The sequence below is a fragment of the Suricata suricatta genome, chromosome 7 (genome assembly GCF_006229205.1).
Source record: "Suricata suricatta isolate VVHF042 chromosome 7, meerkat_22Aug2017_6uvM2_HiC, whole genome shotgun sequence".
NCBI classification, from domain to species: domain Eukaryota; kingdom Metazoa; phylum Chordata; class Mammalia; order Carnivora; family Herpestidae; genus Suricata; species Suricata suricatta.
This window is the reverse complement of record NC_043706.1, coordinates 50,343,589-50,371,343: the sequence shown is the minus strand read 5'-3', so window position 1 is coordinate 50,371,343 and position 27,755 is coordinate 50,343,589.

The window sequence follows — 27,755 nt, the reverse complement described above, 5'->3', positions numbered from 1 at the left end:
AGACTAAAAGGCAACTGATGGAATGAGAAAAGATATTTGCAAATGACATCAAGTAAAGGATTATTATCCAAAATCTATAAAGAACTTATCAAATTCAGCACCCAAAAAACAAATAATCCAGTGAATAGACATGAATAGACACTTTTCCAAAGAAGACATCCAAATGGCAAACAGACACGTGAAAAAATGTTCAAAATCACTCACCATCAGGGAAATACAAATCAAAACTACAATAAGATACCACCTCACACCTGCCAGAATGGCTAACATTGACAACTCAGGCAACAACAGATGTTGGCGAGGATGCGGAGAAAGAGGATCTCTTTTGCACTCCTGGTGGGAATGCAAACTGGTGCAGCCACACTAGAAAACAGTATGGAGTTTCCTCAAAAAATTAAAATTAGAACTACCCAGCAACTGCACTACTAGGTATTTATCCAAGGGATACAGGTGTGCTGTTTCAAAGGAACACATGCACCCCAATGTTTATAGCAACACTATTTACAATAGCCAAAGTATGGAAATAACCCAAATGTCCATTGATGGATGAATGGATAAAGAAGATGAAGTATGCATATACAATGGATCATTACTTGGCAATCAAAAAGAATGAAATTTGGCCTTTTGAAACTATGTGGATGGATCTGGAGGGTATTATGCTAAGCAAAATTATGCAGCCAAGAAAGACAAATACCATATGACTTCATTCATATGAGGAATTTAAGATACAAAACAGATAAACATAAAGGAAGAGAAACAAAAATAATATAAAAAAGGGAAGGGGACAAAACATAAAAGACTCTTAGAGAACAAACAGAGGGTTGCTGGAGAGGGTGAGGGAAGGGGGATGGCTAAATGGGTAGGGGGCATTAAGCAATCTACTCCTGAAATCACTGCTGCACCATACGCTAAATAACTTGGATGCAAATTAAACAATAAATAAATTTTAAAGAACAGGTTTGGGAAACAAAACTATTAAGGTTTGAAGGTATGTGTGGAACTCAGATTTCTTGGTAGAAAATATTGTGTAATTCTAACATAAAATTTATATAAAGTTTTATAAACATTTTATACAGTAGCATTCAATTAACACATTTAAACATGTTTAAGGACAAATATAAGAATATTTGAGGAAATATTAGAATTGCAACAACACCAACGTTGCAGTGAATAAAATACCTTTGAAAGGATTTGAGCACTCTATGAATTCTAAATGCAATAATAGATGTGCTTTTGTCAATGGAGTAGTTTAAAGTAATTAGAGCTTTTAACAGTAGACTCCCCTTCCCTGCTCTGAATTCAGCTTTTAGATTGATAATCAGATCAAAGTATTATGCCAATGAACTTGTTTTGAGCAATCATTATTAGGAGTAAAATAATAAAAGCAAATCCAAATAAAATCGCATAGAGTTCTGGGAATGGGCTTTGTCAATTTTCTTATGAAACAACAATACTCTAGCCATTGAATATGAACCCTTTCTGCATTTTTATTGCTATTTTAAATTGATAGGAACCTGTTTCACTCAATTTTGTGAGACAAAGCTAATTCTGAAAACTAAGAGACTGTAACAACAGTTTAAACATTTAAAATATATTTCACATATTCCAACACTTTCAGGAGTGGAAATGTATTAAAGTGGGAAAAACAACAAATACTGGCCCAGCTCAGTCAGCCATGGCTATATGAGGTGACCTACTGGCATGCTTGGTCACACCTTTCTCTTTCTCTCTGGCCACTGTACCATTTCATGTGTTTGCTGCTTGCAAAAACCTTCTGAAGGTTTTGGGTTTTGTTATTGTTGTTTGCTACTCTTAGTCTTCTTTTCCTGATAACTGATTTAATTTTTTTCATGTGTCTTTCTTGGCCATTTCTTTCTCTCATTTCTCTACATAGTTAAAGCTTTACTTTTCTTTATCTCTCCCTGCCTTTCTTAGAGAATCCATATAATTTCATAGCTCCAACAAATTTTTTGAACTAAAAGTTACTTGGAAGATTTGGAGTAAGGACTGATATCATAGCAGATATGGAATTTAAATATTAATCAACAAGGTTAACTTACAGATATTTCTGCAACATGCATATATCTTCTTACTACTGTAAGGTTTAACAGAATAATTTATTCATAGCAGCCAGTTCTGGCCAGGGAAAAATGGGATGCTGCTTTTATGGTCTTGTCCATGGGCTGTCCTCCAAAATTTCAATTTTCTACTTCTTTTGGGCAGTACTTACCTTCAGGTCTCTCTGGAGCATAACAAGTCTCAATAGGATGACTCTCATCAAATATGGTCATGCTTTTAGCTTTAAATGTTGTTGGCAAAATGGTATAATCCTTTAGTTTTCAAGATTCTTCTTTGGCTGCAATTATTTTTAATAAATTATCACATAAATTATCTATCAAATAAATGATCTACTCTCTTCCTCTTGTAACTGACTCTTTTCCCCAGCTTTCATCCAATTATTTAACATACTGATCTACTGGGAAAATTTCCATTGCTAGATTATTATTGGACTGTTTATAATAACCACTATAATTTTATAGTGCAATAGCCATTGTTGTGATGTTTTTGTAACTTATTATTTCAACTATCACCATTACATACCTATTTGTAGTGATTTATACAAATGCCCTTACTCTGTGCATGACTTCAAAAAAACTGCATAGGCAGAGAAGTAGGGAGCTCTGTAATTTTTGCCCACCTGCATCTCTCAAACAAAGAAGGACTGAAGCCATAAGACACAGAACTGCAAGAATCTGGGGAGGAAAGAGGCAGAGTCCACTAAGAAGACAGCCTCATACGTGTGTGATTGTGAACTGGGGAAGATAAAAACAGGCCAGACCAGAGGCCAGAGGGGAGGGAGCCTCCTCTGCTAAGAGCCATGGAAAGACGAGGGGAAGAGAAAGAGCAGCTAAAACCGCTCATAGAGCTGTCTCTGGAGAAGAGAAAAACCTCAGCACAGGATGGAGAGGGATCCTATCATCCTATCAGGAATCTCAGGGTGTTTAGAGAGAGATCTTTTTTCTAGCTGTGGTGCTTTCCTAGGGCTAGGCGACTCGATATCAGGCAGTGCCAGGAGAAACTGCTCCCATACTACTCCAACTTGATCCCTGGCTAGGAAGCCGCCTGGCCTGTGGGAGTACATTTCAGGTGGTGTCATTAAAGTGCACAGACTAAGATCTGGAAATGAGGAGGGACTTGGGAAATAGCTTGGTCCACCTTGGCTATGCCCCCAGCACAGGGAGATCAGATCCAAAAGAATGAGTTACAATGCTTTGTTCTAGAAAGGATTGAGATGCCATATTTCTCCCCACAGCCACGAAGGTGGGACTTCAGGGAGCTGCCGGGAGACTAGCAGTGGAGGTCAGACCTGCCTACACCAAACCATGCCCATCTGCACTGGAGAACTGCCTTTTTTTTTTTTTTATCAGAGCCCAGGGTAAAACCAACATTGATGAATTACTGTGATTAATTCTAGATCAATTCTTGCTGTTCAGATATATTTTTCCTTATCTCATTCTCATCTCTCCCCTCTGGCACTCTGGTCATTGGTTTGCTGAAACAGTTACATTTAATCCATTCTCTTGATGCATATTCTACACCCCCATGCTACCTTCCTTTCTCTCTCTCTGGAATAATCATACTATATAGTTTCTTTGAGTACAATATCTTCGTTTTGTTCTCCTCACCTCCTACCATATTCTCCTCTTTCTCTCACTGAATTAAGCCTTTTGGTCTCTCTGCCTGGTGAATGTTCAATCTTGCTTCCTCCCACCCCTGTCACTTCACTCTTTGTATATGCTCTTCCATCAGCACTGCCTCCACCTTGCTCTTTATTTGTAGCTGGGATTTCTGGTTTTATGTTTTTAGACTGTCCTTTGCCTTTTATTGTTTTTCTTCCTTTTTTTCTCTCCCTTTTGGGGAAAGTTTTGGTCTGCTTGTTTTGGTTTAAATTTGTCTGTGCCTTTGCATGCTTTTGTTCCCTGTGTGCTTGTCTGTCAGTTTTCCTTTTCAGGGCTACCTCAAGAAACAAGCCAAAGTACACATGGTGGAGAGTCCCAAATTTCAATATGAATAGGGAAATAAAATAACCAAAGGCACAACAAGAGAGACCAAGGGACACCATTACAGGAATACTTTCTGAATGGACAGGCCCTGGATAGTCAATGAGCCTCCTTTAATATACCAATACACACAGGTACAGAGTGCATAATAAGCTTTTAAAACTGACAAGAGACAGAAAGCTGACCCAAAGGATGAAACAGAAGAACTCTCCTCTAAAAAAAATCCAGGAAGAAGTCACAGCTACAGAACTGCTCAAAACATATATAAGCAACATAATGGAGCAAGAATTTAGAATAATTGTCAGAAAATTAATCGCTGAGCTTGAAAAAAGCATGAAAGACTTCAGAGAAGCTACAAAGACTAGGGACTTTAAAAATAGCTGTGATGCATTTAAAAAATGCTATAAATGAGCTGCATAATGAAATGGAGGCTACCACTGCATGAATTGAAGAGGCAGAGAGGAGAAGAGGTGAATCAGAAGACACAATTATAGAAAAAGAGGAAGCCAAGAAAAAGAGATAAATTGATCCAGTAGCACAAAAAGGAGAATTCAAGACCTGAGTGATACAATCAAATGGAACTATATCCATATCATAGGAATTCCTGAAGAAGAAGAAAGAGAAAATGGTCCTGAAAGGGTGCTTGATCAAATTATAGCCTAGAACTTCCCCAATCTGAGGAAGGAAACAGACATTGAAATCCAAGAGGCATAGACATAACTTGAATCAACCTTCAGCATGACATATTATAGTGAAACTGGCAAAATATCAGAACAAAAAGAGAATACTGAAAGCAGTTAGGGACAAAAGGGTTCTAACATACAAAGGGAGATATATCAAAGTAGTTGCAGAACTATCTACTGAAACTTAGCAGTCAAGAAAGGAGTGGAAGGAAATCTACAATGTGATGAACAGAAAAAAATATGCAGCCAAGAATCCTTTATCCAGAAAGTCTGTCATTCAGAATAGGAGAGATAAAGGTTTTCCCAAACAAACAAAAATTGAAAGAATTCATTACTACTAACAAGAAATCCTAAGAGGGACTCCATGAGGGAAATGTTGCAAGGAACACAAGGCACCAGAGACACCACTACAAGCATGAATCCTACAGAGAACATGATGACTCTAAACACATATTTTAAAAAAATAACACTGAATGCAAATGGACTAAATGCTCCAATAAAAAGACATAGGGCAGTAGAATGGATAAAAAAAACCACAAAATCCATCTATTTGAGTCTATAAGAGACTCATTTTAGACATGAAGACACCTTCAGATTGAAAATAAGGAGATGGAGAAATATCTATCATGTGACTGGAAACCAAAAGAAAGCCAGAGTAGCCATACTTATGTCAGACAAACTGGACTTTAAAGTAAAGGCAGAAACAAGAGAAGAAGAAGGGAATTATATAACAATTACAGAATAATCTAACAATTATAAACATCTATGCACCGAATTCAGGAGCATCCAAATACATAAAACAGTTAATCACAAACAGAAACAATCTTATTGATAAGAATGTGCTAATTGCAGAGGACTTTTATACTCCACTTAAAGGAATGGATAGATCAACTAGATGGAAAATCACTAAGGAAACAATGGACCTGAACAACACATTGGAACAGATGGATTTGACAGACTTATTTAGAACTTTACATCCTTGGACTATGGAATTCACTTTCTTCTCGAGTGCACATGGTACATTTTCCAAAGGAGATCACATACTGGGCCATAAAGTAGCCCTCAATAAATATAAAAGAATTGAGATCAAACCACGCACACTTTCCAATCACAATGCTATGAAACCTGAAATCAATCACAGGAAAAAGACTGGAAAACCTCCAAAAATATGGAGGTTAAAGACCACTCTACTAAAGAACTATTGAGTCAATCAGGCAATTAGAGAAAAAACTTAAAAGCATATGGAAACAAATAAAAATGAAAATACAACAATCCAAACTCTCTGGGATGTAGCAAAGGCAGTCCTAAGAGGAAAGTATATTGCAATCTAAGCCCATTTCAAGAACTAGAAAAAGCGCAAATACAAAATCTAACAGCACACCTAAAGGAACCAGAAGAAGAGCAACCAGAACACCCCAAGCCCAGCAGAAGAAGAGAAATAATAAAGATCAAGGCAGAAATAAACAATATAGATAAAAAAAAATAAATCCGAACAGTTGAACAGATCAGTGAAACCAAGTATTGGTTTTTTGAAAAAATAAACAAAATTGATAAACTTCTAGCCAGACTTCTCAGAAAGAAAAGAGAAATCACCAAAATATACAAAATCACGAATCAAAATGGATCTATTACAACCAGTCCCTCAGAAATACAAGCAATCATCAGGGAATACTATGAAAAATTATATGCCAACAAACTGGACAACCTAGAAGAAATGGACAAATTCCTAAATGCACATGCACTACCAAAATTCAAATGGGAAAAAATAGAAAATCTGAACAGATCCATAAACAGTAAAGAAATTGAATCAGTTACCAAAAATCTCCTAACAAATAAGAGCCCTGGAACAGATGGTTTCCCTGGGGAATTCTACCAAACATTTAGAGAAGAGTTAATATCTATTCTTCTCGAGCTATTCCAAAAAATAGAAATAGAAGAAAAACTTCCAGACTCTTTCTATGAAGCCAGCCTCACTTTGACTCCCAAACTTGACAGAGACTCAGCAAAAAAAAAAAAAAAAAAAAAAAAAAAAAGGCCAATATCCTTGATAAATACAGATGCAAAAATACTCCACTAGATACTAGCAAATCAAATTCAACAGCCTATAAAAAGAATTATTCATCATGCTCAAGTGGGATTCATTCCTGGGTTATAGGGCTGGTTAAATATTCACAAATCAATTAATGTGATGCATCACATTAACAAAAGAAAATATAAAAATTATAAGATCCTATTGATAGATGTAGAAAAAGCATTTGACAAAATATGGCATCCATTCTTAATAAAAACTCTTGAAAAAGTTGGGATAGAAGAAACTTAATGAATCATCATAAAAGCCATTTATGAAAAGCCCACAGCTAATATTATCCTCAATGGGGGAAAAACTGAGAGCTTTCCCCCTGAGATCACAAACACAACAAGGATGTCAATTCTCACCACTGTTGTTTAACATAATGCTGGAAGTCCTAGCATCAGCAATCAGACAACAAAATGCAATAAAAGGCATCAGAATTGTCAAAGATAAAGTCAACCTTTCACTTTTCACAGATGACATGATACTCTACATGGAAAACCTGACAGACTCCACCAGAAAGCTATTAGAACTGATCTATGAATTCAGCAAAGTCATAGGATACAAAATCAATGTACAGAAATAGGTTGCATTTTTATACACCAATAATGAAGCAACATAAAAAGAAATGAAGAAACTGAGACCATTCACAATGGCACAAAAAACCATAAAATACCCAGGAATAAACTGAACCAAAGATGTAAAAGATCTGTATGATGAAAACTATAGAAAACTTATAAAGGAAATTGAAGACAACACAAAGAAATGGAAAAACATTCCATGTTCATGAAGCAGAAGAATAAGCATTGTTAAAATGCCATTATCACCCAAAGCAATCTACACATTCAAAGCAATCCCAGTAAAAATTGCACCAGCATTCTTCTGAAAGCTAGAAAATTTATATGGAACCACAAAAGACCCCGAATAGTTAACGTAATATCAAAGAAGAAAACCAAAATGGGAGGCTTCACGACCCAGACTTTAGCCTTTAGTACAAAGCATAAAAACAGACACATAGACCAATGGAATAGAATAGAGAGCCCAGAATAGGACCCACTAGTATATGACCAATTATTCTTTGACAAAGCAGGAAAGAGTATCCATTGGAAAAAAGATAGACAGATAGTGTTGGGAGAACTGGACAGTAACATGCAAAAGAATGAAACTAGACCACTTTCTTACACCATACACAAAAATAAATTCAAATTGGATGAAGGACCTTAATGTGAGACTGGAAACCCTAGAGGAGAAAGCAAGAAACAGCCTCCTTGATGTCAACCACAGCAATTTCCTACTCGACATCCCCAAAGGCAAGGAAATCAAGAGCAAAAATGAACTATTGGGACCTCATCAAGATAAAAAGCATCTGCACTGCAAAGGAAACAATCAAGAAAACTGATAGGCAACTGACAGAATGGGAAAAGATAGTTGCAAATGACATATCAGATAAAGAGCTAGTATCCAAAATCTGGAAGAAACTCACAAAACTCCACACCTAAAAAACAAATAATCTAGTGAAGAACTGGGCAGAAGACATGAACAGACATTTCTCCAAAGAGGACATCCAGATGGCCAACAGACACATGAAATGATGTTCAGCATCACTCAGCATCAGGGAAATACAAATCAAAACCACACAGAGATACCACATCACACCAGAGTGGCTAAAATGAACAAATCAAGAGACTATAGATGCTGGTGAGAATGTGGAGAAATGGGCACCCTCCTACACTGTTGGTGGTAATGCAAACTTGTGCAGCCTCTCTGGAAAACAGTATGGAGGTTCCTCAAAAAATGAACAATAGAACTCCCCTATGACCCAGCAATAGAAATCCCTTAGGGATTTACCCAAGGGATACAGAGGTGCTGATGCATAGGGGCGCATGTACCCCAATGTTCATAGCAGCACTGTCAACAATAGCCAAATCACGAAAAGAGCCTACATGTCCATCAACTGATGAATGGATCAAGAAGATGTGCTATACATATACAATGGAATACTACATGGCAATGAGAAAAAATGAAATCTGGCCATTTTTAGCAACGTGGATGGAACTTGAGGGTGTAATGCTAAGTGAAATAAGTCAGGCAGAGTAGGATAGATACCATAAGTGTTCACCCATAAGTTTAACAAGAGAAACTTAACAGAGGACCATGGGAGAGGCAAAGCGGGGAAAATACTTGGAGAGAGGGAGGGAGGCAAACCATGAGAGACTCTTGAATACTGAGAACAAACTGAGGGCTGATGGGGAAGGGGGAGAGGTGAAGGGGGTGATGAGTATAGAGGAGGGCACTTGTGAGGATGAGCACTGGGTATTATATGTAAACCAACTTAACAATAAACTATAAAAGAAAAAAAAATTCGGCATATCTTACCCTTAACTTGTTTCCTGTCTTATATTTTCATCAGTCTCCTACATCTTTTATTTTATTCCTTGGGAAAAGCAAAAATTGTGTTCTTAGTCATTTGAGTTTTTCTCTGTGAATTTCCAGTTCATGTTCTTTGTATTCATCTGTCTACCTTATGAATGCATATTGCTTCCTGAGGTTTTCTAATGTATGTTTTAAGGCCACCATTGTCAACCCTGTCTCACTGTATCTAAATATGAGTTCACTGTATCTAAATATGAGTTCATCTCCCTGCAAATCACTTGACCCAATTTACTTCTCCATTTCTGTGATAGGTATCATTTAAGCATTTTTTAAACATTTATTTATTTTCGAGAGATAGAGAGACAGAGCGTGAGCCAAGGAGGGCAGAGAGAGAGGGAGACACAGAATCTGAAGCAGGCTTCAGGCTCTGAGCTGTCAGCCCAGAGCCCAATGTGGGTCTCAAACTCATGAACCACAAGATCAAGACCTGAGCCGAAGTTGGCCATTTAAGTGACTGAGCCTCCTGGATGCCCCAAGTACCATATTTTTTATCTCTTCCTTCATCTCAGAGCACTATTTGCCAAAATAGCTCATTTGACCATAAATTCTCTTTTGAATTATGGCATTTATTTACTAGTACTGAACATTTATCTGTTCATAATCTATTGTCTAAAATGGTAAAAAATAATTATATTCACAAAAGTGCTTTGAGAATTATCAAGCACTGTGCAAAGGTATTATATTATTATGAATATACTTAATTTTTACAGGTATTTTCATCCATCTATGTGATGCTTCTCCAGGCAGAGTATTAGTGACCTAAAGACAAGAGTGCATTCCTCCAAATTTCTAACTTAATTTCACATGTAGGCACTTATAAATATTTGTTGATAGCATGGAAAAATAATCCAAACTGAAGACTTAGGAAAAGTGAAGAGAAATTTTAGAGAAAAATTTCCAGTCAAATAATAAAAGTACCGTTTGGTTTTAAACTGCAATTTTCTATTGTCTCTAAACAACAAATGTCAGAAAATCCAGGGATTGATTAATATAAAGGAATATAAATTTTCTACACTATCTATTCCCCTCAAAATTTTCTCTTTGGTCATTTTATTAGTAGGACTTCATTATTTAATTCTAGCAATTTAATTGATTAAATTACCTTTAATGGAATTCAATATAGAAATATGTTATATGGAATAATTTGCTACGGTAATTTGCATGAGTGAACTGCTATTATAAATAATTCTTAGAGTAGTAACAGGAGTCACTTAATGAAAAAAATCTCTATGCTAGAGTATAAAAAATAGTATTCCTACAAAATGACTTTACAATTATAAGTACAATATTATTCTTTGTAAAAAAATAAAAGAAAATAAAGAAAAAAAATAAAATAAAGAAAATAAAAGAAAAATAAAAGAAAATAAAAGAAAAAAATAAAAGTAAGCTGATGGTAGAATACTTTTAGGATTTTTCTGGCCACTTCACACTTCATGTTTAGAAAAAAAACCCATAAAAATATGCTGTTTAAGCCCATCTTTACCTATTTCCTCTTGGGATCTAAAGGCATTACTCAAATAATGAATCCCTTCTCTGGTATATTACTTTCCATGTACCAGGCATAATAATCATATGCATTGAATGAACTGACCTAGAGATTATGCCTTCATATTGTGGGGGAAATCGCTACCTCATTTTTTCTATCATATTAAAACAAAAGTCTGTTAGTGATCAAATTATAGAAGAGTGATTTATAATTTTCAAGTTCCCCCTGGGTCTAAGGCAGGTAGAATAGTTGATGTGCATACTGTCAGCTAAGAAGCTGCCTAGGGATTGTAATCCTGCCTGACTGTAAAATACCTGACTGTAGCCTTCACCAACACCTCCCCTGGTTAGAGCAAAGGTAATGTTTAAAAAGAATCATGTAAAACACTCGGAAGAAAAAAGTGATAAACCAGCATTTGACTGTCATCTTACAGATTTTGAACTGCTTTGACACATATGATTTCACTCGAGCCACCCTATGACAGCTGATATCACTATGGCCAATATAAAATTAAGGAAAGTGTGCCTTATGGAGTTGAGATCATCCTTCCAAGGTCACACAGAGAGTAGGTGGAAATGTCAATATTCATAACCAGTGACTGTAAATTCCATGTTCATTCTTTTAGCAAGCTGCCTCCTAAGGTAAGTGAGTACACACTCAGCAGGGATCATTCATATTTTCTTGATCCAGCTATCCAAATTGTTTCTATTATTCATTGCTTGCTGTGGCTTCCCTGTAATTTGCATATTTTAGCTAATAAGATTTTTAGATAGACTATGCATTGATTTGTACTCATGGTTCTTTACTATTCTTCTTCACTTCAGCAACCCCGTCATTCTGTATCTCCTGATTGCCTTACTTGGATCTTGTTTATTTCTAATTAGTTTCATATTAACAATTGAAGCAATTATCTTGAATACAATGTCAACCTTTTTCTTTCCACAGTAACAACAGTGATTGATAATACAAATGTATTTGGCATCCAAATTGCTCTCCTAAATTGGCATTCCCACCCAATTTTGATTACACAGGTTTAGACACTACCTATTAATTTATGATCCTAGAATAACAATGTTAGAGTCATGGATGATTTGGGCAATATAAGCTATAGGGGCGTATTGGAATAATGATCTATTTCTAATGTACTAACCTTTTTCTGTGGCTTCTGAGATGTTAAGTCATGTATTTAATCAACTGCAATGCTATCTTATTCTATTGATTTTACTCATGCGCTGTGGTTCTTTAATATCAATGGTGTTATTTAGTGGTGTTACATTTAAATATTTATATTTAGTGGTATTACATTTTAATTATATTTTGGGATGTTACACTTTAATTAAACTTACTAATTTGTCATTAGTTTTCATATCAAATGAACTCATCTTGTGTTTTTAAACATTCTTTGATCTCCTGTAGTCAAATATTTTGGATAGTACTAACATTATTCTATTAGGAAAGATCTCTGTGGATCTTAAAGCATGCATTCTAATTCCTGTAAAACACACACACACACACGGTAATATATTTAGAGTTGATTTTCTAAATGGTTAAATGTGTATATCCATAAAAGTTGGATTTTTGTTTTATTTTATTTTTTAAATTGGATTTTAAAAAGAATTATAATTAAAGACATCTTAGAATTCTTTTAAGTTGGGAATTCTTTATTCCCACTTCACTTTTAATTATTGTATTATGGATTGGTCTGATCCATTGCCAAGATGCTACCTCTCAGAACCATTAACCCTTTCTAATGGCCTATGACATTGATATGAGAATATGTCATCCAACCTTTCCAGATTGTATCTAGGAAAACTTAATCATGGCAATATTGGTTGCATTGGTCAAGATGCCACCATCAGTTGTTGAAAGAATCAGACCTGGAGCCTAGACCTCCTGCTTCTCATATGCTTGCCTTTTTGCGTATTCTGTCTTTTACCAAATATTAGGAATCTCTAGCATTGATTTCTGATCATGAGAAGATACTTTGTGTTTTGTAGTAAGATGAAGTAGTAATATGGTCTTATTATTAGGGGTATTATGATTATAGGAGAGAGAATTTTCCACAAGAACTAACTCAACAGGCCTTTCGCTTTCCTATGATCTCACACTGTACCATCTCCAGCTGAGCTCTTTCTCTCAAATGGAAAGCAAAGGCAGGATGACAGAACCACATAAATGGTTAGGGGAGTCCCATGTGGCTGGAGGAATTCCATATGCCAATGGACTTAATTTGGGATACTTGACTCAATATTCCTTGTTCAGGGGATAAAGTTAACCTTGTCTAACTTAGATTAGTAAATATTTGCAAAAACAGAACAACCCTAAGGAGGTATTTTATAAATCTGAACTGGCTTTAAAAAATGTTCTAGGGGAGCCTGAGTGGCTCAGTTGGTTACGCATCTGACTTCGGCTCAGGTCATGATCTCACAGTCCTGGGTTCGAGCCCTGCTTTGGGTTCTGTGCTGACACCTAGCTCAGAGCCTGGAGCCTCTCTTCAGATTCTGTGTCTCCCTCTCTCTCTGAGTGTCCCCTCTTGTACTGTCTCTCTTTGTCTCTCAAAAATAAATAAAAAACATTTAAAAAATTAAAAAAATGTTCTAATGAGAACTGAGGATTACAGGAGGGGAGGCAGGCGGAGGATGGGTTAAGTGGGTGATGGGGATTAAGGAGGGCATTTGTGATGAGCCCTGGGTGCTGTAGTAGGTGATGAGTCACTAATTGTACATCTGAAACTAACATTACGTCTTATGGTAACTAACTGGAATTTAAGTATAGACTTACAAATAAACATAAAAACTGTTCTAACGATTAGAGAGAATTAAAGAAATATAGTGGGAGAGGGTAGGAGGAGGTGAAAGATACTAGAAGCGATGCAGGGGACAGTTCCTCATAAGGAAGCGTCTCCTTGTGCTCTATGAGAGACACTAATGTCCCAGTCGACATTCCCATAGAAAATCAAATGCAGTTGAAATTGAGACTAGTCATTATCACTCATCCTAACACAGTATTTTTGCATTAAGTTCCACTGCATCTGCTTTTCATTTACTCTTTTACTTCTTGTATGGAAGATCTTTTGATTTTTGACTTCACTTAAATCTGAACTCATTCATTACAAAGAAATTTAAGAACTTAGTTGAATATGTTTCTAGTGTACTTGTGACTGAACATGTACATATTGAAACCTACATTAAAGTAGTAAAATTATATTAATTTATTCTTTGTATGATAAAATATTATATTCAATTTTCTTCTGAATAGGTGAGTAGGTGATTCTCATTTTAGGATAACAATGAGGGCTTTACAAAAGTTGGCATTAGACTGTTACAGTTGAGACGTACTGTCTTATATCAATTAATGCCAACCACCGGGCACATGGCTGCCCCAAAACAGTCACCATAAGATGGGTAGAAGGTGACCACATATACTTGTAATTCTTTCATCAGGTTTAATAACAAATGTAGAATTAATGCCTTATGAAAGCTAAAGTTTCAAATGCAAATGGTCTTCTTATTCATGAAGAGTATGGGGATATAGTCCTAAAAAGCACTTATTTTATATAATAATATGTCAACGTTATTATATGTTAAGAATAAAATAATACATATTTTTACTTTTAAAATGCTAGTCCAAAATGCATTTTAAATTATTCCTTGGTGTGTATTATAGTTTATCAATATTACATGAAACTTTAATCCCTTTGGGGATTCAAATTCTCTTCTGAAGATATACATCATGTTAATGGAATGTGTATTTATATCTATTTATGTACCTATGTATATATTTAGTCATGCATATTTATTTAAAGTCATTAGAAAATATACAGGTGTGTGCACACACACGTGTATATACAGGAGGATCTTATGCCAGTGCTGACAGTATTTTGAACTTTCAGGGAAACCAAATGATTTAGATGATACAATGAGAAATTAAAGAACAAGAACTAAATGAATTAGGAGATGACAACCAGGAAAGTGAGGAAGATGTGAGACCCACTTGGTATAAGGAAAGATGAAACAAATTTGAGGCAGGTAAGTCTAAAGAAGGAAAGATTTAAGATTTACATGATTGCTCAGAAAGAATGACTTGCTCTACCTTCTTCCAGAACTAGAAGGAAAGAAAACATGTTACAGGGAACATTTCAGTTCAATATAAGGAAGAACTTCCTGGTACTCAACAGCACCCTCTCCACTCACCAAACAAAAAGAAAAGCATCCACTGCTATGCTGAATGAATCAACCAATTCTGCACCACCGTCTGGGAGGAATGGAATGGAAGGAAATTCTGCATGAGTAAAATGGCTGGCTTAGAGTTCTTTCCAATTGCATGCTTCTAACTAGCAACTCTGGAAAATTTAACCACTATTTGTATCAATAATTTGACACAAGTTTCTCCCAATGGAATCACAGCCAGATTACCCTTTATAATTATTGGATATAACATGTCCCTGCTCTTTCTGATGGCAAATGACTACTACAAACCTGGAGAGGACATGATTTCATGAGGTGAAATGATTTTCCCCTCACTTCCTGCATGCCCTGACAGCCAGAACTGCGAACAATGATGCTCTTTGTTATTTCTCCTCAGAACACTTTCAAGAGTCCATAGGAAGTTTCTTTTTTCAAAAAAAATATGCTTTAACATTTCACAATTGGTGTTGTTTCTGTGAATAGTGGATCATATTTTAATTCTTTCCTTCCCTTAAGATACAGTGTTATCCAGAAGCAACAGCAACAACAACAAGAAAAGAAAAATATGTATGCTATTCCAGTCCACATGTCACAACATATAAAACACAATATGCCCCTATGGGGAAAAATGTATGTATTTTTGTAATACTAGGAGACTTTCATGGGATTTTTCCATCTTCCTCCAATCTCCATGGGGAGAATATGATATGATTTCTTAAGAGCAATCTGGAATGAATATTTTAATCCTCCTCAGGAGGGCTGAATTTATAGCATTGCTGATAAAATAATCAGCATCCTAATGGCATCAGTTTCTTTTCTTTTTTTTATTTTTAACTTATAAAGTATACCTCTAAAGACTTTTATTAATGCCTTAAAGTTCTACTTCTTGAAGACTTCACTGAAGGGAAAATTATACTCACTTGCTTACTTAAGGAAAGCTACCCATTGTCCCTTCATAAGAAGCTCAACCATTTTAGGGGCACCTGGGTGGCTCAGTTGGTCAGGCGTCCGGCTTCGGCTCAGGTCATGATCTCGCGGTTCGTGGGCCCAAGCCCCGCATCAGGCTCTGTGCTGACAGCTCAGAGCCTGGAACCTGCTTCAGATCCTGTGTCTCCCTCTCTCTCTGACCCTCCCCTGCTCACACTGTCTCTCAAAAATAAATAAAAAACATAAAATTTTTTAAAAAATCTCAACCATTTTAATATGAAAGTTTTTACAATATGAATTATAGCTATACTGAGTTTTTAATTTAAAAATAATTTCTAGCAAATGACATATCGCACTTCTGGCTTCTGGGAAATGCATATACCATGCATAATTAATTGCTATCAAGAAGATTAATAACTTGATGTTCACTGACACAATCTCTCTCTCGCTTCATCCAAATACCACCAGTCTGAAATTGAAATCTACAGCTGACAAAGAACAGGATGGCGATGAATGGTCCATGATGGCCTGGCCTATAATAGGTACCACACACACACACACACACACTGAATGACTGAATTATCAACTCAGCTTCCTTTTCTGTTGCTTTCTCAGTGGAGCTATCAGAGGACTGTAAAGGTTTCAACCACATATGAAAAGCTGCCAATCTCTGAAACTAAACCTTCACATGGGGGTATCCATGATGAAATCAATCACACTCTTTTTGTTATCCTGATTGTGTTTTTTTTTTTTTTAATTTCAGAAGCTGCATGAATTTAAGGAATGCTTTCATGTGGACAAGGAAAGAGAGGGATAGATTTTCCTACAAACCATTCTCTCTTCCTCCTAACCTGCTCCAACAGTATCCCCTTTTAAATATCTGCTGTGTCTAGTCTCGGAGGTCATTTATTGGTGGTACATCATATCTGTCTTTCCAAGTTGCCTCAGGAGTATCTTCTCTACCTACTGGAGCTGTGGTTCAGTCCCACGAGGTACTACTAGAAATATGAAAGCCCTCCTCATACCCATATCTTCTCCAGAGTTTGTGTTTGATCGGCACTAGCTTCTTTGAAGATATTTCATAGGAGAAATGGAAGTATAATAATTATGTGACATGTAAACATATGATTACACTTTATGACTTCTACTTGTTATAGTAATCACCTTATATCTATGGGGGATCTTGGTAGCTAATAATTACTTTGATATGTGCCATCTAATGTCATATTGTACTCAGTGGCTTCTCCCATTTTTATTTTTCTGAGAAGAAATGGTGATGGGAAAAATTTCAAAATCAAATTTTATATTTTACACAACTACAGGTAAAAAGTTTGATCAAGGGGTGCCTGGGTGGCTCAATGGGTTAAGCGCTGACTCTTGGTTTTGGCTCAGGTCATGATCTCATGGTTCATGAGTTTGAGCATCCTGTGGGGCTCTGTGCTGACAGCATGGAGCCTGCTTGGGATTCTGTCTCCTTCTCTCTCTCTCTTTGTCTCTGTCTCTGTCTCTGTCTGTCTGTCTCTCTCCCTTTCTCTCTCTCTCAAAATAAATAAATAAACTTTAAAAAAAGAGAAAAGTTTGATCAAATCATTACTCCTTTATTTAAGTTATGGACTTTATTAACTTCTTAAGCCAACAAAAGTTAACTACAAATGCATTCTTCACTCAGTCTAGAATCTAGCAGGAGGTATGATATATAGTAGGTGCTGAATTTATGCTTAGACTTAAAAAAAAATTGAACTAATCCCTTTGACTCTCAATTTTCTGGTCTGTAAAATGTGGATAAAGAGAGTAACACATGGCCGGTTTGGGGCTCAACGCATAAAGCACATGTGTATGATGCACCCATTTCCTTTGGGAACACCACTTCCTCCTGCCTCTGCATGGCAGGCTCCGGGCTCCCTGACTGGAATATCCACGCTTTGATACACTCTTTCGGTAGGCTCTCTCCTAATTTCTTTCTCCTCCAGGACTCCCTTTCATCCTTTCTTTATACTCCCTCAATACTTCATTCAAGTTGCTGTCATTGTACGGATTCCTTGTTGATATGATTACATGCATTTGTATAATAGCATTATGACATAGGTGAGAACAGGGACTGTGTCTTCTTAGTTTTCATATTCCCTAAATGCCTTTCACATACATTACTATTTTGGGGGTTGGTGAATAAATTAACAAATTAATTGTCCAGCAAGCTAACAACTATATCCACTTGGAATAAACCAAGTTCCTAGAAGAACAAAAACATTTCATTCCTACTTACTCTGATGCCAGATACAGTGGATATTTTTCAGCAGAAAGATAATGATATTTACTTTTAACATGAAGTAAATGAAAGTTAAGATTTTTTTGTAAATAAGACTATGTGTGTGTCCATGCATGCATGCAGAGAGAGAGAGAGAGAGAGAGAGAGAAATATTTTCATGTAATTGGATGCTAAAAAGAAATTCTTCTGTCTCAATATGGTTGAGTCACAACATAATAGGTGCCAACAAATCCATATAAGCAAAATGTTAACCATCTATGCAACACTTGCTGAGAATTATATTAAAAATCATTCTTTTCAATCTTACCCATCCTGATAGGACAAAAGTCTGGAGTTGTGGGAAAGTGGAGGAATCTTTTGGAGACAGTGGTCAGTGTCTCAAGCATGTTACATCTTTTTTCTCGGAGGAAAGGGAGGGCAACTTCTTGCTAAGCTCAAACACAACAGGAGAGGGAAGGGGATTAAGAGAATTTAGAGATTTGACATATGGACTTGGGGGAACAGTGTACTAATATCAGGCATACTCCTGGAAAAAAACAATGAGAGGACTAGGTGAGGTGACCACACTGGGACCAGTGTATACTCCAAGTGTTTGTCCAGGTAAAGAACACTTGCAGGATTCCTACAGACCAGACTTGAGCTATTCTGAGTCACCTGAAAGGGAATTTAACCAAGAAGAGTGATGGATCTCCATTGCCAAGATAGAATCTATATGGGTTAGACAGCCTGAGCTAAGAGGAAACTAATAACTAATGCCCACTAATTTACATATATATATAATACATTTTATTGAGGATTCCTCTCTCTCTATATATACATACATACGTATATATACATATACATACATATATACATATATACATACGCATACATACACACAAAATACATTTTATTGAGGACTCTTCTCCCTCTCAATCTGAGTGTGTTGAGCTAAGTCCTTTTCTTAAAACTTTGGTGCTAGATCTATTTCAAAATTGTATATTTTTTAGATTTTAGAAAGGTAAAAACACAATGTATGTTGCATGTTATAAACATAACTAAAATCAAACATAGTATTATGAGTACGTATTTTTTTTGCAGTGAAACAAAATATCACACTAATAGGCTCCATCAGTTCATAAGAGGTTTGGATTCAAATGAATTATGAAAAATTCAGTTCTCAGAATTGCTGACAAAATACTGTGGATCTGTACATATTAAACTCCAGCTGAGGAGGGACAGCTCACTGGTGTTCTACCTCTTATTTTGCCTCCATTTGGGTAATCTTGAAAAACACTGTTTTCTCTAGTCCTGGGTTGCTGCAGTTAAAAAATAAGAGAGCTGGGCTAGATAGGGAATTGCAAACTCACATATCTTCAGAAGGCAAGTTATAAAAGCGAGGGAAGCAGCTGCTGGCCGGGCTAGGAGGAGGGGGAACACACTCAGTCTGTCTAGAAGCATTCACATCCAGAAGGACTCCAGAGTCCGTGGCAGATCAAATTCAGCATACCTGTGGACAGCCAGGTTGCAGCCTCTGACCCAACCATCCTTACCATCTCTCCCAGCGTCAAAGTTCTGGAACTCCCGTGTTGCTGGGACGAATAGCCTGACTCAGGTAGCTCCTCATGCTTCTTCAACACTGCTCTGAAGCACTGCATCACACTCAATGCTTGAGCTTACATAAACTTATCTTCTGAAGCAATTTCCTACTTATTCTTCCTTCCTGGCTTTCCTATTGAAATCATCACTGTCTTTCCTTCTTTGTTCATTATTGTTTTCTATCTGGTAGGATTAAATGCTTAGAGGTTCTTTTTATCACAGCATAAAATGGCAAGGAGTTTGACGAAAATATCCAAAGAATTCCAAAAGGGGTAAAGTCAATTCAAAGGGAAAAAAATAATTGAGTCCAGAATTAGTAAATGATTTTCCTCCACTTTTTCTGCAATGGAGTCACTGGACCATAAAAAGCAAGCTTTGATAAGTAGCCCTCTATTCAAAAACATCATAAAAAACAATAGAGCATTCCATCACATATGCTGCAAATCCATCATTCATTTAAAGCATTCCTGTCTGCTACTTTCCTCTTCAATATTCATAGTGTTCTATTGGAGGAAAAAGTTGCTATTTCAGAGCTCATTGAAAGTCAGCTTCCTCTTCCCTTCACATATTCAATACTTTAGGAGAGAAAACTCAGGACGCCCTTCAAGAACTTTGATATGCAATGAATGTTCCTTTTCTTACACTGTATTACTACTATTTCTCTCTGATATGCCCAATTCAGCCCTTAGTTTCTTTCAGATGCGAAGTGCCAAGAAAAAGGCAGTTCTGAATTAAGTCATCAGGCCACATTCCCCACATTCCCAAAACCTTTGCCCCTGCAGTATGCATTTCTTCCCAGTTCTGTGGTGTGTCTGTTGACATTTGGTGCTTGCTCAAGCTTTTTCACCTGCTTACATGCAACTGGCTATCCAGCTAAGTAGTGCAAATCCTTTCCCTTACAATGAATATTGAATTAAGTTTTTTCTAAAGAAAAGTATAAAATATTTCCACGGTTGAGAGAGAGAAACCAGGGCAGAGGGTAGATGATTCTGAAAGAAAAAACACCATTTATCTAAAAATATAAAATTAGTTTGACTCTCCGCAATTCTCCATCATTATGTTTGCCGGCCAACAGAAATAAAATTCTATACTTCCATGTTCAGTTTTTCATTCATATATTTTAAACCTAACTATGGTGGTTGGTATTAAGAAGGACCCACTAAAAATATATATATATAAAGCAGAGTCCACGATTAGCATCAGCTAAGTACCTAACAGTATGGAACAGCAAGTAGAAACAAAGATAAAATTAAAGGTTCTCAAAATGCTTTCAAATCCGTATTTGAGAGGAGGAATAGAGGTGACACAACCACCCCTGTGTAATCAATTCTCCTTTTATCTCCACCAAATGGCCTTTGGCAAGAAGTGAGTTTTCCCTGCTGGCTGAGGCCGAGATCAGGGGAAACTCCTGTGTGTGTGTGTGTGTGTGTGTGTGTGTGTGTGTGTGTGTGTGTGTCTAGTGAGAAAAGAAAGAGCAAGGCAATGATTTCCATGATAGAAGTACACTTAAAATTTGCATAAATTAACTTATGTATGTATTTTAAGATTTTAATAATATTGGGACCAGTGACCAGCTGAAGCCATGACCTAATTATGTCTAAGTAAAAATTCAGAGACATATTATTTTCTTCTTTATATCTCATTATTTGATTTTGGGAGAGTAAGTTTATACAAAGGAAGCTAAATGTCAGTGCTTAGTATGATACAGAGATTTCAAGAGGCCCTATATAGACATTATTGAGGCCTTAAGTTTTCAGATTCAGAAAAGAAGTAAAGATCATGATGGGTCCTGGATGCCTAGAACTCTGGTGTCAATAGGTGCCAGTTTCTGACCCTCTCATTATGTAAATACCCAGTAAAAAAAATCAGTACGGTCCAGAAGTGTGTTTTATTTATGCAGATTATTCTACAGTTCCTACCCAAGACTGGGGTTTCCTTTGATCTCTTATTCCCCAGAATTCTGAGCCTCCAGAGATGTCCATGGTATCTCTTGCCTAACCATTGCCTCCATAATTAGTTGTGATGCTTAAAACATTTTCAAATACAGTCAGCACAAGAATTGCAAAAGACACCCTCTCAGTCTTTTGGAATGAGGTCACAATTTTAGAACCTCTCCATGCTGTGCAGAGGACGATGGAAAGAAATGGAAAAGTTGTAGAAGTCATGTAGGCTCACACATGTAATCTGAGAGAATATTTGGAAGTGTTCATTCTATATACCCTCTGTAGCTAGTAGATGACCTATTTCTGATTCTATATAAACCTGAATAAGGATTATGTGGAGGTAGAAAGGCAGGTGCTGCACAATGAAAGGCCTCAACAAGTCTTCCACCCTCCCTGGAGCACCAATCTCTATAGTATTCTTCAGAGATGAGGCACTGTGTCCTTGAGAAACATTTACTAATAAGAAAAGGGAATGGCATGCTTATTCATTACAGCTCTATCTTAATTAAGAATACTCTGGTTGAAGGTAATGAAAACATATTTCAAATTTGCATAAAGTCATTTATTGTGAAGTAATTGAGATATTTCTCAGTCCAAGGAGAATGCGAATAACCTGTATCCGAGTGGGGGGACCCTATAGAGGAAAGCTATCAGAAACAGAAAACTCTTTTATAAAAATTTTTTCTCCCTCCCCCCACATCTCTCTGGGGCTGAACTGTCCCTATTCTGTTTCCTTGAAATGCCATTTCCTCTCTAGGCAAAGTATCCTGACCATATTTCTTTGAGAACATGATTGCCAAATAATGTCAGCTCCTGAGTTCAAATCACCTTACACCAAGTAAACAGTACAGAAAGAATTAGACCAGCTCTGTCCTAACTGCATTTCTTTTTTAAAGTTTATTTATTTTATTTCTTTTTGAGAGAGGGAGAGCGCATGCATGTGTGAGCAGGTGAGAAGTAGAGAGAGGGAGAGAGAGAATCCCAAGCAGGCTCTGCACTATCAGCTGCCAGGCTGGATCTCACCAACTGTGAGATGATGACCTGAGCTGAAATAAAGAGCCAGACATTTAGCCAACTGAGCCACCCAGGGGCCTCTGTTTTAACTGCGTTTCTGACAGACTGAATCTTGTTGGCTTAGGTGTCCATAGTAAGAAGTGTGAGAGCAATCTCCATATGTGTGCAACAGTTCACTTTTGTAGGTTTTGACACAACTTTCAGAAAAAGATGGTCTTTATTAAATGAATACATGCTCTAAAAAGTATCTATGATGAGTCCATAAAAGCCCACTAAGGGGGATGGTCTCAGATTGGAAAAATATGACCTGGAATAAATGGGAGACAATTGCATCATTTGACGGAGTAGGAATGTATGACTATGTTGGGGAATTCAGAGTTGGCTTCACTTCAAAGGCAGCCCGTGACAGGGTATCTGTAGTACGTACAGGCGAGACATACTGTGGAGAAACAGAAAACTTGGAATATGAACACGGGGTGGACGAGTCCTTCTGGTTTCTCAAGATATACTCTCCAACCAAGTTGGGTCACATTCTCTTCTGTGCTTTTCTTATCACTGGAAAAAATCAGCAGCTAAATCAACTTTTTGCTCAAGTTACGAGGTAACTATGGGGGAACCTTTGAAAAGGTTTGGCTTAACCAGCAGTTTTGAACATAAGATGCAAAGAATGATTATTCCATTAAATATTAATAGGGTTTTTTTTGAAAAAAATAGAGGAAGCATTTTTGAGCATTGTAATACTAGGCAAAACATAGCAGGAAATTTTAATTTAGCTAACCTTCTCAGAGCTTTTTCAGACGGTTTTGTTCACCTTTTTTTAGAGAGAGAGTGAGGGAGCATGAGCAGGAGAAAGGGACAGAAGGAGAGAGAGAGAATATTAGCAAGCTCCATGCTCAGGCAGGAGCCTAATTTGGGGCTTGACCCCACAACCCTGGGGTTATGACTTGACCCAAAATCAAGAGTTGGACACTCAACCAACTGAGCTACCCAGGTGCCCCTGCTTTTCCTATGTTTTAACCCTGCACAGCAATTTCTGACGAGGCCTCTGTGGTCTCTCAGCATTTTGGGAGCTGCCCTCTATAGATAAAATTTTAAGAAATAATAGACTAAACACAAATGTGAACAAAATTTCTACTTTTTAAAAAAAAGGGAAAGCCAACTTGGGTGTGTTATATACTTTATGGAACATACCATGACCCCAGATAAAGAGAAAGGTATTACAATTTCAGAAACATTTTCAGTCTTTTGTAGGAGAGGCAGCCAGTAACATGATACTTGACAACTGTTGCTTTCTCTCTTACTGGTGCATTAATCACTGATAATTGTCACGAGGGGCACAAGCTATCCTCATGTAAGATTATAGCCCTCCATAGCTTTTAATTTTTTTTTAGTGTTTTATTTATTTTTGAGAGAGAGAGAGAGACAACTTGAGCAGGGGAGCGTCAGAAAGAAGGGGAGACACAGAATCTGAAGACAGGCTCCTGGCTCTGAGCTAGCTGTCAGCACAGAGACTGACGTGGGGCTTGAACCCACGAACCTCGAGATCATGACCTGAGCTGAAGTGGGTCGCTTAACCAACTGAGCCACCCAGGCACCCCTCTCCATATCTTTTAAAAGAAAAGGTATATAATTTCCATTAGAACACTATAGGATATATAGGATATGCAGATATACCTTGTTTTATTGTGTTTCGCTTTACTGTGCTTGACAAATACTACTTTTTTTTTTTTTTTTTTTTTTTTTTTTTTTTTTTTTTTTTTTTTTTTTTTTTTTTTTTTTTTTTTTTTTTTTTTTACAAATTGAAGGTTTGTGGAAAACCTGCATTGAGAATCTTTTGGCACCATTTTTCCAACAGCATTTGCTCACTTGTGTCTGTGTCACATATGGGTGATTCTCACAATATCTCATACTTTCCATCACTATTGTATTTGCAATGGTGATATGTGATCAGTGATCTTTGAAGTTACAATTGTAATTGGTTTGGATGTCACAAACTCTGCCTATATATGTCAGTGAACTTAAATGATACATGTTGTAAATTTTATGGCTGTCCACTGACCAGCCATTCCCCCATCTCTTTCCCTCTCCTCAGGCTTCCTTATTTCCTGAGACACAAAAATATTGAAATTAGACCATTTAATACTCCTACAATGACTGCTAAGTGCTCAAGTGAAAGGGAAAGTTGCATGTCTCACTTTGAGTCACAAACTCAAAATGCTTAAGCTTAGCAAGGAAGACATGTTGAAAAATGAGATAGGCCTGAACCTAGGTCTCTTGTGCTGGTTAACCAAGTCGTGAATATAAAGGAAAAATGCTCATTTAAAATTTAAAAAAAAAGCTTCTTCAATGTTTTTTTATTTTTGAGAGAGACACAAAGTGAGAGTGGGGGAGGGGCAAAGGAAGAGGGAGACACCGAATCTGAAGCAAAATCCAGGCTCTAAGCTACCAGTACAGAGCCCAATTCAGGACTTGAATCCATGAAACGTGAGATCATGACCTGAGCTGCAGTCGGATGCTTAACCAACTTAGCCATCCAGACATCCCCAACAAACAAAAAGTTCTTAAAGGAAATTAAAAGTGCTACTTCAGGGAATACACAAATGATAAGAAAGAAAAACAGTCTTATTGCTGATATGGAGAAAGTTTTCATCTAATATATAGAAGATCAAACTAGTCACAATGTTCCCTTAAGCCAAAACTAACTTAGAGCAAGCCCCTAAAGGGCTTCAATTCTGTGAAGGCTGAGAGAGATGAGGAAATTACAGAAGAAAGGTTTGAAGCTATCAGAGGTTGGTTCATGAGGTTTAAGAAAAGAGGACATCTCCATAACATCAAAGTGCAAGGTAAAGCAGCAGGTGCTGATGTAGAAGCTGCATCAAGCTACCCAGAAGATCTAGCCAAAAAACTCATTGAAGGTGGCTACACTAAACAACAGATTTTCAGTGCAGATCACACAGCCTTATATTGGAGGAAGATATCATTTAGAAACTTCATAGCTAGAAAGGAGAAGTCAATGAATGCCTGGCTTCAAAGCTCCAATGGACAGCTGTCTTGTTAGGGGCTGATGCAACTGGAGACTTTAAGTTGAAGGCAGTGGTGATTTACTCTTCCAAAAATAGGGCTCTTAGGAATTATGCTAAGTCTATTCTTCCAGTGCTCTATAAGTGGAACAATTAAACCTGGATGACAGTATATCTGTTTACAATATGGTTTACTACACATTTAAAGCTTACTGTTGAGACCTACTGCTCAGGAAAAAAAATTATTTTGAAATATTACTGCTCATTGACTATGCATTTGGTTACCCAAGAGTTCTGATAGAAAAGTACATTAAGATAAATACTATTTTCATGCCTGCTAAAATAAGATCGATTTGATCTAATGAATTAAGGAGTAACTTCAACTTTTAAGTCTTATTGTGTAAGAAGTACATTTCATAAGGCTATGGATGCCATTGGCATTCCTCTGATGGATCTGGGAAAGTAAATTGAAAAACCTTCTGAAAAGGATTCACCATTCTAGATGCATTCAGAACCCTGTGATTCATAAAAAGTGGTCAAATATTGACACTAACAGAGTTAGGAAGAAGTAGATTTCAACCCTCATGAAGGACGTTGAGAACTTCAAGACTTCAGTGGAAGAAGTAACTGCAGATGTGGTGGAAATAGCAGGACATGAAGCCTGAAGATGTGATTGAATTGCCGCAATCTCAGGATCAAACTTGAACCAATAATTTGCTTCTTATGGATGAGCACAGAAAGTGGTCTCTTGAGATGAAATCTGCTCCTGGTCAAGATTCTGGCAAGATTGTTGAAATGACAACAAAGGATTTAGAATGTGCCATAAACTGAGTTGATAAAGCCACAACAGCATTTGGAAGTTTCGAAGAAGTTCTATTATGAATAAAATACTGTGAAATAGCATCACATGCTCCAAAGAAACTGTTCATGAGAAAAATCAACTAACAAGAGAATTTCATTGTCATTCTATTTTAAGAAATTGCCACAGCAGCGCTAAACTCCAGGGGCCACCACCCTGATCAGCCAGCAGTTTTCAAACATCAAGACAAGACCCTCCACCAGCAAAGATAAGGACTCACTGAAATCTCAGATGATAGTTAGCACTTTTTGGCAATAAAATGTTTTTAATTAATATATGCACATTGTTTTTTAGACATAATATGATTTCATTCTTAACAGACTGCTATGTATGATACCATATAACTTATATACACTGAGAAACCAAAAATTATTTAACTCAGTTTATTGTGGTATTCACCTTATCATGGTGGTCTGGTACTGAACCTGTACTATCTCTAAGGTATGCCTGAAAGGTAAGTATACAAAAATAGTGATAAATACATGTAATTGCATAAAACCAATTGTTTTACATATGGCTTATCTTAGACTTATCTGTTATATAGGATTTATAAGTTTCACCTAGCACTAAACCCCATTGTTTTCCATCTTCCTGGGTAGCTTCCATAGTAACTAGAAAATATCTATTATATTGTATCATACATGATAAATCCATTCTCTCATTTGTTTAATTAGCTTTTAGTTATTATTTTGTGTGAAACTCTGACCTGCTTTGTGTATATATATATATATATATATATATATATATGAAATCTTTGATCCTCACAAAAGCCTTATGAGATCAGTGTTATTATTATATACATTTTCTAGATTATAAAATTGAGGCTCTGAAAAATTATATAATTTTTCCCAGATGACACAAGTAGAAAGTGACAGAGCTGGAATCCAAATTAATATCAGTTTAGACTTAAATTGTTTCTAATTGTATTGTTTTAAATAATTCTCTTATCAATGACTTTTCATAGAATTCCTTATTTCTTTTGTCTTTTAGGACAAATTCCTGAAGATGGACATATAGGTCCAAAAGTACATATTACTTTTTGTCCTTATACTATATTGTTATACTGTGCTCAAATCACAATGCATTTTAATTTAAAATCTACACAGCTTTTCATGAGTCTTGATTTTACAAACTGTAAGTCAAATATTTAATTTTCTTTCCCTAAGGGGAAACAACAGAAGGAAGACTGACATGGTTTAGCCAGTAAAATCTCTTATGAATGACATT